The 14,070-nt window shown below is 43.9% G+C and overlaps 1 non-coding gene across 1 annotated transcript; it reads right to left on the bottom strand.

Moving 5' to 3' along the window:
• Positions 1–11,916: 11,916 nt before the first annotated feature.
• TRNAA-UGC (transfer RNA alanine (anticodon UGC)) lies at positions 11,917–11,988 on the bottom strand. The gene has a single exon. It is a non-coding gene; the product is annotated as a tRNA-Ala (tRNA).
• Between the last annotated feature and the right edge of the window lie 2,082 nt (positions 11,989–14,070).

Genomic DNA, 14,070 nt, shown 5'->3' with positions numbered 1-14,070 from the left:
TGATTCCTCAAGGGCATGTAATTGTGCTAAAAGGAGAAGGTCTTCCAAATTTTGTTTAGTAACAAAATCTCCACTAAGTTCTACATTTTTAAAAAAACGTAGAAGAAGAGCTGGGGAAGGTTGTTTGATACTAATTAATGAGCAGTTAATTTGTTTGACCATGTGTTCCCGACTGCCTGAACAGCTCTTTGGGGAACGGGATAATTGAACTGTGAAGTGGTGGGAGGCTTGTACGGGGTTGTTCTTCAGCTCACCCTTGCCTGGATTGATTTGTAGCTTTTATTTATGGAAGCCCAGTTTCTCGCTGCCGAGGCTGGCATGAGCAAAGGGCACTTAATCATCACCGCCTTCAAGCGGTCCATAAGAGAAATAGATGTTTCCACTTCACTTGCACACTTGGGGTGGCTGAGTGCAGCAGAAGGCCAAAGATTATCAGCTCTGTCTTCACTAAGTGTCAGCTCTCAAGATTTCAGCAAATAGACTCCTGCAGTTAGGAATGCCAGATCTCCTTCGATAGAGGAAGACCCCCCGGCTAGCATTGCCAGGTCCCATTGCCCTCCTGGTGGGAGTGAGGGACTCAACGCTTATCTTCCCAGTGCTTGTGAATTCTCCTTACGGATGCAGCCCCTCCCCAGCATGTTGATGTCACTTCTCGGAAGTGACGTCATCTCACAAGGCTGGGGAGAGCACGTGCGCTTCTTTGTGGACCAATTTGGGCCCCAAATGGGCCCGATTCAGCCCATTTGGGACCCAAATTGGCTTGCAGCAAATCATGGGGATGTTTTTGGGGTGGCACAATGATGTCAGTGCCGTCATCGTGCCAGCCCCGGGATCACACCCGGGAGGCCCGTTCCCTGCCTTCCCCCTCACCATCCAGATAAGTGGTGGCAGGGGGCAAAAGGGGGTAGCAGGGGAATGGGATCCCTGCTCCCAGCACACCACTCTTTTGCCCACCAGCACCTCATATACTGGCAGGAGGAAATGGGCGGAAGTAGCATGAAATGGTGCTGGCACGCTGATGTCATTTCCAGTAAAAATTGGAAGTGACATCATGGACACACTAGAATTTACAGAAACTCTATGGACATGATATGGGTCCAGTTGCACCTTGGTCTTTAAGGTGCCACTGAACCAGTGTCTTGCTCTTCTACTATAGACTGCCCACCTGAAAAAAAAACTCTATGGTAAATTTTAGGGCCCCTTATGACATCACTTCCAGTTTTTACACCGGTATGCCAACAATGCAAACAAGCCAGGCCCCACAATCCCCATTTTTCCCAGGGACTGACAGCAGAGGGAACTGGCCACCCTCCAGGTGAGGCCTGGAGTTCTCATGGAATCACAACTGGTCTCCAGATTACAGAGATCAGTTCCCTGGAGAAAACGACAGCCTTGGAGGGAGGACTCTATACCATTGCATCCCCATTGCTCTTCTTACCCACCCCAAACTCCCCCCTCCCCAGACTGCCAGAGTCGGCAACCTACCCGCAGTTACCACTGCTATCACGGCTACTGTTGCTAGTACTTTGATTATAATTATTAGTACTAATATTACCGTTACTACCATTTTCCCAAATGGAAACTGTGGCCACTTCCACACATCCTTAAAGGACAGCCCACTCGCAGAACACTGGCAGCTTTCCCCCTTCCCTCCACACATCTCAGTGAGCAAAACGGGTGCAGAGGATCCACCTAACATTTTTTAGGCGTTTTTTCTGCGAACGCACTTTCTCCCGTCAGGAAGCCGTTTTCCCCAGGCCAGTTTGGCTAGGGATCCTGACAGTGTTTTGCCATCTTCTGGGCATGGAGCAGGGGTCACTGGGGGTGTGAGGAGGAGAGGTAGTTGTGAATTTCCTGCATTTTGCAGGGGGTTGGACCCTAGAGTTCTCTTCCAACCCTGTGATTCTATGATTCCTTTCGGCACAACTTGACAGAGCACTTTTTCTTCATGCCTGGGCATGTGAATGGTCAAAGTGCTCCAAGGAAACCTCCGATCACCACCCGGCTCCTCCCCTCAAGTTCTCAGCATATGATTACGTATGTGCAGAGCTAAAAAAACATTTGAAAGGGAGATGGGCGATGCTGACAAAAATGCCCGACCTCCCCTTCAAACCCACTTCTAGGATCTGCTGAGGCTGCCTGTGACCACAAAGTGCTTTTGGGGAGTGTGTGTGGAGGCTGAGTTTTTAGAGCAACTCAGCAAAATATACCATAAGAGAGACAAGGGCAGGAAGGAGTGGTTGTGTGGGAATAGCTTGTACCTGGCGATGCTATTTAGGGAAACTTTATGCACTCCTGTGATTAGGGTTTCCAAGTAGGTGGAATTCTCCAAGATTTACACCTGATCTCGAAACTACAGAGATCTGTTCTCGTGGTGGTGGGGGGTGGAATGGCTCTCCAAATTAAGGCTGCATTTTATTGGCTTGAGATTGTATTTCATATCCCCAGAATGAAGACTGTATTATGTATAAAAGCACTCAGCTTTTAAAGCCCATCAGACTGCATGGGTTAATTTACACCATGCTATCAAAGTATATTTTGAGCAGCAGCTAGAAATGGTCACTAAATCAACCAAATTAAACAATAGAATCTTAAACTGCCATTTTATATAATATTGTAAACGTAATTACACTTTACTTGGATATAATTCAATTAAAATCACTGAGACTTCATTCCAAGTAAATATGCTTAGAATGGAGCTATTTGGATGAAATATAGGGATGTTCCTGCCTGGGAAGGTTTGCAATTTGCCATTCAGAGCTCATGTCTCTCAAAAGCTAGAAGTCATATTACTTCAATCGTTAACAATTGTTAATTGATATGAATGCCCCTGAACTGGTTCATGTCATAATACAAACAAGATGGGTAGCCATGTTAGTCTGTCTGTAGTAGTAGGAAAGAGTAAAGGTCCAATAGCACCTATAAGAATAACAAAATTTGTGGCAGGGTATGAGCTTTTGTGAGTCACAGCTCACTTCTTCAGATACAGCTAGACTCATAGCTGAACTCACATTCTAGCTGTATCTGAAGAAGTGAGCTGTGACGCATGAAAGCTCATACCTTACCACAAATTTTGTTAGTCTTATAGGTATTACTGGACGCTTGCTCTTTCATACTAAAGACAATTTCAGTAACAAAAAAAAAGCAATACACACCAGTAAAGTCCCAAACCTTTCAAATTGCAATTAAAACTATCTCACATTGGTAGAAAACATCCCAAAGTGTTGTGCCAGCTTAAAAAACTAACCAATGTTTCTTTTGTATATGATCATGGAAGCAAGACTACTGTATGCATAAAACTGGAAAATTCCAATATTTCCCACAATGCAAGAATGGTTGATAAAGGACTTGGAATTTGCATCGATGGCAAAACTTACTTCACTGGTTAGAGAGAAGACAATATCTACATTTTTAGTTGGATGGAGACCATTTATAGACTTTGTACTTGAAATAGAAAATAATGATTTGATGGTATATGGATTTATGGATTAAGGAATATGAACTTTAGAAAAAAGAGGGCTTTTGTTCTTAACACAGAGTAAGTAAAAATTTGAAAATGATACATATTTGTCGCGGAGAAAATCAGAAACCCCATTTATAGTTTATTTAGTCATTTCTTTATTTTTTTATGTCTTCTTTTTCCTCTTATTAGTCTCCCTTTCCATTTTTTTATGTGTATATGTACTGTTATTAGTTTGTATGTTAGATGATTTTGTTTTTTATCTTTCTTGTATTGTTTATTGTTTATTCCTGAAATAAATAAAATATCACAAAAAACTAATTTTTTTGTGGCAGAAGCTTATTTGAACCATCACCCACTATGAATGATTACATTCAGTGGGCAAAAGTCTATATAAGATAAAAAGTGCTGTTGAGTCACTAGAGGTGGGCACAAACTGGGAAAATTCTGAACCATGCAGTTTGTGGTTCGTCGTGTTTCACAAACCGGTTCATTTGGTTTGTGAAAACTTCACTTCCGGTGGTGAAAAGTCACTTCTGGGGCAGTAGAAGGTCTGCAGAAAGCCCCTCCCCTGTTGCCTAGGAAACCGAATGATTGGCACCAGGCTGTCTGTGGTGATGAACTGAAAAACTAACCAAATGAACCAGCCAAAAGTTCATGGCGGTTCATCAGAAATACATTCTGATGAATCACCAGTTCGTGAACCATGAACTGGCCCAGTTCATGACGAACTTTCGGTTTGTGCTCATCTCTAGTCACAACTGATTCATGGCAACCCCATAAAGCTCCAACTCATGAGGTTTTCAAGGCAAGAGAGGGTCAGAGGTGGTGTGGCACTGCCTTCTTCTGGACAGCCACCCCAGTTTTCCTGGGTGGTCTCCCATCCAAGAACTGACCGTGCTTCACCTCCAAGCTCTGACACGAGTCCAAGCTACTGGGTTGCAGCAACAAGCTATAAACAGCATGGGAAGGGCATTATTACAGAGAACTCAAGAGTTCCAGTGATGTAGATTTGTTATAGTATATTACAGACCACAGGTGAAAACAAGATCCAATCAAAAAGTTAGTGATCCACTCCAAATTAGAGTTGACAACAGGCTTGAAGAAAAATCCTCTGGTCCACTTCAAAGAACATGGAGCCACGGGAAGAAACGGCAAGGAGCGACTTTTGAAATTCACGTGAATTGTACTATTAAATTCTTGCTATTATGCATTAGATGTAACGGCAGGATTATATCATTGTCATAGATATTTATTGTATTGAAGTTATTTATTATACACATTTTGTACTCTTTATTAGACACACACAGCATTTTCTACACTGTTAAATAAGAATTGATAATATTTAAACTGCAGGGTTTTTTTTTCTTGTAGCTTAGTAGCACTTTCTCCTTCAGAGAAGCCTCTGCGTTGAGTACAAACTCAAGGTGGTGCCTGGAGATCTCCCAGAATCACAGCTGATCTGCAGATGACAGAAATCGGTTCTCTCGGAGTGTGGACTCTGTGGCCTTATATCCCATTGTGGTCTCTTCCCTCTCCAAACCCCATCCTCTCCAAGCTCCCCCCCCCCAAATATCCTGGAATTTCCCAACCCAGAGGTGGCAACTCAATATGGCAGTAGAAACAAAATAAAAGGTGGAAAATTACAACTTGGAAACGAACACTCAGTTGCAATGTCATAAAAGATGTCTTGAATTCTGGGTTCCGTCTTCAAGGAAATTCCCCCTGACAAGCTGCATTGAGATGAGAAGCGGCAGCATACAAATCCAATGGTGGTCATTGCATTTCAATAGGGTTTGCATGGATCCTACTGGATTGCACTCTTTATCCCCCCCCCCACTTCAAGCTTGCAAAATGGGCCATTCTTGTTTCAGCTGCATGCTCCAGAAATACCAAAGACAGAAAAGGAGCCCTTGTAAGCAAAACGGCAAAGGGTTGATGGGAGGGACAGTGGGAGTCAGAGAACTTGAGACGGGCCTTGCATCTGGAGGAAGGTGATGAATCATCTCTTTGTCTCTTTCCACAGATCCAGACTTGTAGCAGGACAAGACAGACTTCCAAGTTAGCTGGCACAGTGACAAAGTCCTCATTGTGGCAGCAAGGTGGCTCAGTTGGGAGAATTTTGCTGGTGCATTTCAGAGACAGGGGCGTGCTATGTTGTGAGCTCTACAGCACTCAGAGTCTCAGAGCTACGCTACAAGATGTCAGGTTGTGGCAGGTAGATCCCTGGATCACTTCAGCATGACACATGTTCTTAGCTAAATTATCTTTATTCAGGAATTCAATCTTGTACACATACACAGGTCCATAGGAGTACATGAAGTAAAAAGCAGTTTCCTGTTCACTTCTCATTGAAAGGAATAACGCTTCAGGCTGTTATAGTACAATATACCCATCCAGTCTCCTCCCCCCACCCCACAGGTATCGAAGCAGCCTGGGAAACACTTCCAGAATTCACACACGAGCTAGACAAGACAGTGAGCAACACAACACTCCAGACACTCAAGGTCAGATTATCCAGGACCAAAGGAAAGGAATGTCCACCTTCCCATCTGCTGGGAGAAAATGAAAGTAGTTATTGACAGCAATGGAATAAACTTATCAGTTACAATATGAGATCAGTTCTAAGACTGAAATGACTCGGGATCACAAGCTTAACAGTGGCAAGGATGAATGGGCACAATCAGACCTGACAGACATGAATTACATGGGGAGTAATTCTCCCTTCCCCACGTGAAGGGAGTTGCAATGTTAGCCGGGAAGCTGAGTTTTAAAAGAGATCAGAAGGCTCTGTCAATTTCCCTTCTCTACAGGGCCTGCAAAGATTGCTCCTCAGAGGGTTTGCTTATTTCCATTTTGCCTCCCGAATTCTTTGTCAGTTTCACCTCCCCTCCATATTCAAAGGTAGCAAGCCTTTGAATTCGAATCAAATCGAATACCTTTATTACCTTTGAATTCCAGTATAGGAGGCACCTCTGGGGGAGCCTTGGTCTCTGTTTCTTGCTTTAGGGTTGGCAGCTCCAGGTTGTGAAATTCTTGAAGATTTGGGGGGGGGGGGTGGAGCCTGGAGAGGGCAGAGTTTGAGGCGGCAGGATATAACGCCATAGAGTCCAGTCTCCAAAGCAGCCATTTTCTCCAGGGGGACTTGTTTCTGTGGCCAGGAGATCAGTTGTAATTGCATGAGATCTTCAGATATCACCTGGCGGTGGGCAACCTACCTTGCTTGTTGATCTTCCAGGGCAACTGATAGGTCCCTGCATGAAATGGGGTACTGGATGGACCACTGGCCTGACCTTGCAGAGCTCATGTTATGTTCCCATGAAGCACTTTGGCCACTCCAGAGCCCTACCTGAACAATTATTCATATTGGCATGCATCCTATCATTTTGGAGCATTCCTTAAACCTAAAGAGTTTTTCTCCAACTTAAGTGGCTCTTTCGACAGCAGAAGAGCCACTTAAGTTGGCAGAAGGCTTCTTAAGCTGGAGGAAAACTTCAAACTTGTCAAAGCACATTTGCAGGATATTTGCCATTAATAGATGCAATAGTAGCAGTCAGCAAAATATGTGGCATACCCACATACATTCTGAAATACTGTAGCCCTTTCTAGGCTATTGCATGTGTTTTTCTCCCCCCTTTGGAGGGCTCACTGGATTCCCTGCTGAAGAATGTCTATCCAAATCTTTCTCATTGAGAAGACAGATCAAGATGGGTAGCCGTGTTAGTCTTTCTGTAGCATTAGAAAAGATCAAGAGTCCAGTAGCACCTCTAAGACTAACAAAGTTTGTGGTAGGGTATGAGCTTTCGTGAGTCACAGCTCACTTCTTCAGATAGAAAAGAGCAAGAGTCCAGTAGCACCTCTAAGACTAACAAAGTTTGTGGTAGGGTATGAGCTTTCGTGAGTCACAGCTCACTTCTTCAGTTGCATACGAGAATGCACCAACCTTACCACAAATTTTGTCTTATACACACTACTGGACTCTTGCTCTTTTCCACTGAGAAGATAGCGAATTCATTGGCTTCTTGTTGAATGAAATAAACCAGAAGTCTAGCGGCTGCTTCAAGACTAACAATGTTTCTCATGGCAGAAGCATGAGTCAGAGCTCCCTTCCTCAGAGGCAACGATGAGAGATCATTTTTGCATTTAACAGCCTTTGCATATGATGAACAGTAGGTGGCGGTAGATAAAATAAAATCCGTTTAGGTCTGGGATGAAGTTGGGAGCTTTCATTACCATTGGTGGTTCTATGCCTGTTTACCAACTAGCAACTCTACAGTAGATGTTATGAGCAATAGTGGACAGCAGCAATTTTCCTAACATGAAACGAGAGGCAAATGTAGAAATTCCTCCATCCGGTGCAGCATCTGAAATGTTCTAAAGTGGGTCAATAGGACCAAAATGTATTGTCGAAGGCTTTCACGGCCGGAGAACGATGGTTGTTGGGGGTTTTCCGGGCTGTATTGCCGTGGTCTTGGCATTGTAGTTCCTGACGTTTCGCCAGCAGCTGTGGCTGGCATCTTCAGAGGTGTAGCACCAAAAGACAGAGATCTCTCAGGACCAAAATGGTTTCTCAGAGGGACTGATGGTGTAACAAAATTGTAACTAAGCTGCTACAAGACTGCTGTTTTAAACAGACTAACAGGGCTCCTTCTATTTATTTTATTTATTTATTTTATTAAACTTATAGTCTGGTCTCCCCACAAGCAGGCTCAGAGCAGATTACAACCAGGGCATTTTTTCAGCTGGAACGCGGTGGAACAGAGTTCCGGTACCTCTTGAAAATGGTCACATGGCTGGTGGCCTTGCCCCCTGATCTCCAGACACAGGGGAGTTTGCCCTCCGTGCCACTGAGTGGCGAGGAGGGCAATCTCAACTCCCCTCTGTCTGGAGATCAGGGGGCAAGGCCACCGGCCACGTGACCATTTTCACGGAGGGCAATTTAAACTTTAAAAAACTCCCCCCTTGTTCCAGCTGACCCAAAATGACTCATTGTGCAGTCTTGAGTTCCACCACTGAGTTCTACCACCTCTTTCCCCCCCCCCAAAAGCCCTAATTACAACAATAAGCAATACACATAAAAAGATAAAATAAAAATAATATAATACGATAAAATCGTGTGTTTTCTGCTCTGAGTTTGGAAATTCCTGGAAATTTATAGGTGGAATCTAGGGTGGATAGAGTTTGGGGAGGGGAAGTAGCTCAGCAGGATATAATGCCCCAGAGGCCACCTTCCGGAAGCAGCCATTTTTCAGCAGGGGGAACTGATCTCTGTAGCCTGGAGATCAGTTGTAAATCTAGAAGATCTCCAGTTCCCCCCACCTGCAATTCTTTGGAATTTATTCCATGAAACTTTATGCCCCTTTGTCCCTATTCTCAATCAGGAATGGTAGAAAGGGGATTGAAGATCAAAATTCTCAAGGCCTAGATCAGTTTGGGGGGCTTGAGTAGCCAGTGGCGGACCTACATTTTTGGAAGCCTGAAGCTTGAACTGCTATGCCAGAATAAATTCTAGCAAGCTCAGAGAACCCATACACCTGGGGGGTGGGGTCGAGTGCTGCAAGCCTGTGAGACAGTTTTGAAATTTGACCAATTACAGGGCCATTTGGGGGCCATGTGAAATGGGTATTAGAGCATATTCTAAGGTGAATATTCAGAACTTCAACCCATTGGCTTATGATTCTGTCACTAAAATACTTGAATAACAAGACGCTTTAAAAACTCCATCAATTTTGTAGAAGGCTTTCACGGTTGGAGAACAATGGTTGTTATGGATTTTCTGGGCTGTATTCCCTGTACTGACTCACCCTGCGTAATCCACCTTGAGTCTCAGCGAGAAAGGTGGACTTTAAATAATGTACATAAATAAATAAATGATACATTTTAATTTGGAAGCTTTCCTCTTCAAGGGAATAACCAATTAGGGGATTTGGGACTGACCCAGCAGGGAGAAAAAAAAACTTAACCTACTGGTAGAAATCTGCAAACCACAATGGTTCTGCCCTGGTCTACACCTGAAAAAAAGATTGGATAAAAAGGTTATATATGTGCTTGCAGTGGCAGGGGAACTCACTACACCTTGGCATCATTTGTGATAGGAATAAAAAGTGGCTAAGAGTCTCTCTACATAAGACATCTGACACGTGAAGAACATGTGTCGGGAGATGTAATGTTAGCCGGGAGGGGTAGTTTAAAAAGACAGAGCCGGCAGCAGGGCAAAGGCTTTGCTATACACTGGAGCTGTGTGAAGGGGCTGTGAAATTCCAGAAGGGAAACTTCAGCCCATTATAACCTCTCCAGGTCCCAGCCCAGCTCTGGAAGGCAGCCCCAGCCCATTTCCATTCCCCACTGCCCTCTGGTTGTGATCCCACACAGTTTTGGACTGGAGAGGTGAAATTGACAGAGCCTTTGGGGAGGCGAAGATGAAATTAACAAGCCCTCTGAGGAGCGCTCTCTGCCGGCTCTGTCTTTTTAAACTATGCTTCCTGGCTAACATTGCGTCTCCCGACACTTGATGAACATGCACTGAGGTGACTTTAAGAGTCCTTCTACACAAGACATCTTACACGGGGACGCTCAAGTGACTTACTTTCTGTGTGGTCTTATATTCTCTCTGTCTCCCTAGCAGTGTGTATGTATCCACAATGGGAGAACAAGTGTAAGATCTTTCACCTGAGGGTCCTTGTGTCTACCAGGAAGTTCTCTTGTGCTGCTGATCCAAATTAAATGGATCCCATCCCCACATTTCCAGTTGCAAATGGCAAAGATGCAGATTGAGGTTGGATATGAGTTATTGTCTTTTGAATCCTGATTTGCTTCTTACTGGAGGAGCTCACAGTAACAGACAAGAGACAAGGAAGAAAAGGGTCTTAGCTCTTCATCCTGAGGTCTTTAAGTCGTTCATATGAGGTTTACTTCTCCAGGTCAGCGCAAGATTTGTGGGGGGCGCCTCCCCCTTCTCTTTCTATTTTCATGGTAAATTTGTTTACCGGAGTGCTATTGAAATTCTAGAAGCAGAGAGAATGCATTTGCTCCATAACCTTTTTAGATCTGACAACTCTTATAAAATCTATTAAACCCTTTAATGAAATCTCCGCTCTGCGGCCGTGCCTGTGAATGAATGTGGAATCAGAAATTGAATTTAAATTAAAACATTGTTTTTGCTGGCCGTGTGACTTAGACTGAATGGAAATTAAAGGGCGAACGTACCAATGTTTTGGTTCCTTTTGGTTTTCTGAACCACGAGTGCCAGGAGGTTGTTGGCAGTATACGGTTTACTTGTATAGACTGAGATTCCTCTCACGAAACAATTTTTTTAGGTGATTTCGGTGCTGCATGTAACTTGGCTAGTAGTGTGTGTTGAGAATGTGTGTTTGAAAATTTGGTCATCTATATGGAGAATGCTCTCTGCAATCTGAGTTAAATTTGTGCCATTTCAGGCTGCAGGTGGGGACTCTGTTGATGAAATGATAATCTACACACACACACAAAATCCTTTAGATAGAAAATTAGATTTCAGGGTTTTCCTGCTTTTTCCCTGATGTATTAGTTTTCTACATGCAGAGAAGAAATGTCCAAAGAAGCATTCAGTTATATGCTCCCCCCATTTACACACATACCTGAAATCTGAAATTGGCGCATCCCAAACACAGGTTTATCACTTCAGTAGGATTGTCCAATGTTACAATGAATGCTCAAACTTTGATGAATGTCAGCATTTGCATATGAATCCAAAATAAATTTAGACAAATGGAGCTGCCATTTACTGAGTCAGATCATCGTCTAACTGGTGGCAGTTCTCCATTTCATTTTCATTTCATTCATATCCCGCCGTCCTCACAAGCAGGCTCAGGGCGGGTCACAACTAGAGATGAGCATGAACCTGTAAAAAACCAAACCATGTGGTTCATGGTTCGTCAAATTTCACGAACCATGAACCACGAACTTTCACGAACCTGCCCCTGGTTCGTGAACGGGTTCGCTTGGTTCATGAAAACGTCACCTCCAGGTCAGAAAATCATCACTTCCAGATCAGCAGAAGGCAACTTCCAGGCCAACAGAAGTTCACTTCCGGCTCAGTAGAAGGTCTGCAGGAATTCTATCCCCTGTTGCCTATGAAACTGATTGATTGGCACCAGGCTGTCTGCAGTGACAAACCAAAAAAACGAACCAAATGAACCAGCCTAAAGTTCATGGTGGTTCATCAGAAATGGGATCTGGCAAACCCTGAACTGGCCTGGTTCGTGCTTAATTTTGGTTCGTATTTTGGTTCGCGCCCATCTCTAGTCACAACAAGAATAAATCCCACAAAGTTAAAACACGTATCAAACACAATAAATTACATAAAAGCAGCAACTAAGAGAGGGGTCTACATCAGACTCAGAAAGGTTGAAATGAAGCCTTAAATGCAGGCAGTGAGATAAATAAAAGGTCTTTACACTACCTCCCAAACTTTTAAATGAAGATGCCAGGAATTGAACCTGGGGCCTTTCGCACGCAATGCCAATGCTCTACCACTAAGCCACAGCTCCTCCCTACATAGTTAGCAAATGCCCCAAAACAGTTACATCAGCAAATGCCGACAGTCAATTAAACACAATTGTCCGAGTTTCCAAACATTAACAAAACTTGCATGCTAACAGCCACAAGATCTCTGACATGAGCTGTAAAGTACAGATTCTTCTTAGCGGGGTTTGATTTAAATAGTTTATTTATATTTGGGTGTTGTGATGGCTGAACTGCCTGACGGGCTGGATAATTTCATTTATTTTTGCAAATGCATAAATTGCCTCGCTGCCAAGAAACTAACTGGGGGAGGAGATCCTCACCGGCTTCCTTCTTCCTTCCCTCTCAAGCTCACAGATTCTCCAGTAGCTGCAACAGGAAATAAGGATTCAGCTCAGAGTCTTCTTGGAAAGACTAAGTGCTGGCAAAGCAGCCTAAAGAAGGGGTTAGGCTGTGGAGCCCCTCCTGCCGGGTTCTGGAATGAATTTTTATTGTTTGGGGGGAAAGATCTGCTACATAAGCATAGAGAAGGGGTTCTCAGACTTTCTGAACCTGCAGGCATCTTTGGAACACAAGTGGTGGATGCAACCCCAAAATGGCTACTGCAGAAAGCGGAGTGGGCCACAAAATGGCTGCTGCAGGAGGTGGAGCCAACTACAAAATGTGAGGGGATTAAGTTATGCATAACTCTAATAGTAATTCTTTAACATTTCAGGGCAGAAGCTCTATTTAAGAGGATGCCTTTTTAAATGGAAAGTATGTTCCGTCAAAGAGCCCCGTGGCACAGAGTGGTAAGCTGCAGTACTGCAGTCCAAGTTCTGCTCACGACCTGAGTTCAATCCTGGCAGAAGCCGGGTTCAAGTAGCTGCCTCAAGGTTGACTCAGCCTTCCATCCTTCTGAGGTCTGTACAATAAGTACCCAGTTTCCTGGAGGTAAAGTGTAGATGACTGGGAAAGGTAATGGCAAACTACCTCGTAAAAAGTCTGACAAGAAAATGTTGTAATGCAACGTCCCCCCATGGGTCAGTAATGACTCGGTGCTTGCACAGGGGACTACCTTGACCTTGACCTTACCTATGTTCTGTCAAAAACGCTCTGTTGTGTTTTCTGTCCCACATGAATATTCCACATAACAGAGCAAGCAGTCTCGACATCTCTTTATTCGGAACGTCCCATTAATTTCACTAGGATTTACTTTCAAATAAACGTAACCCCCATGGGCTAGTTGGTTTAGCCCAGTAGGGCGGAGTGAGTAATGGAGTTTGACGGCTGAGGAAGAAGCTGGTTGCTGGGGAACTAGATAAAATTTTGTGCTGTTCTCACCTTGAATAAGGTCAGTAATTCCTAAGCTGAAGAAAGAAGCCTGGGTTCCAGTTTGTTTCCATAAGTTTCTGTTCTTTGTTGCACCTATGTGTTGGATTTTTTAAAAAATGTGTCGTTCTAATCATTGAAAGGTTTGGTTTAAAGAAATTTCTTAATTTACATTTGTATTGCAAGTTCAGTTCCTGTCAGGTTCTGGCAGTTAGATCCCCATAGTACTCCACTAACCACACTCCAATGTATGAGTTAAAGTTACTTTTTAGAGATCCATCAGTATCAGCATACACAGACAAGGGTATTGGCAGAAGTGACGTGTATAGAGTTGGAGGGGTTAGTTATAGGGAAAGTTCCCACCTTTAGGATATGGACGGTTATACCTCTGGCGTGAAGGAGACAGAAGGGGGGAAGGGGGTTTGAGACAGGAGGCAAGAAGAACTGTAGGAGAGATAAAGTTATTTTCAGTTCCAAGGGAGAAGCCAGCACTCAAGGACACATTCTCAGACAGCTGTGAAAACGAAAGTAGACATCGCAGCAGCCACCTGTGAGATAAGCACCCTCAGCTAGACAGGCCCCAAAATGCCACTTCCCATACTCTCAGAGGTTCAGCACATAATATAGAGCACAGAGAATATTCGTGGCAGATATGTAGACAGACATATATAACAGTTCCTAAATTAGCCCCATAGAACCCATACAAAAAAGAGGTTATATAAACATGGTTAGGATTGCAAGTACAGCATATTATGAGTGCATGCACCAAGAAGAGTTAGAGATCCCAGGTGCCTGCC

This window comes from Eublepharis macularius, chromosome 5, assembly GCF_028583425.1.
Source record: "Eublepharis macularius isolate TG4126 chromosome 5, MPM_Emac_v1.0, whole genome shotgun sequence".
NCBI classification, from domain to species: Eukaryota; Metazoa; Chordata; class Lepidosauria; order Squamata; family Eublepharidae; genus Eublepharis; species Eublepharis macularius.
The sequence above is the reverse complement of the archived record's forward strand: the minus strand, read 5'-3'. Positions and strand labels throughout refer to the sequence as shown.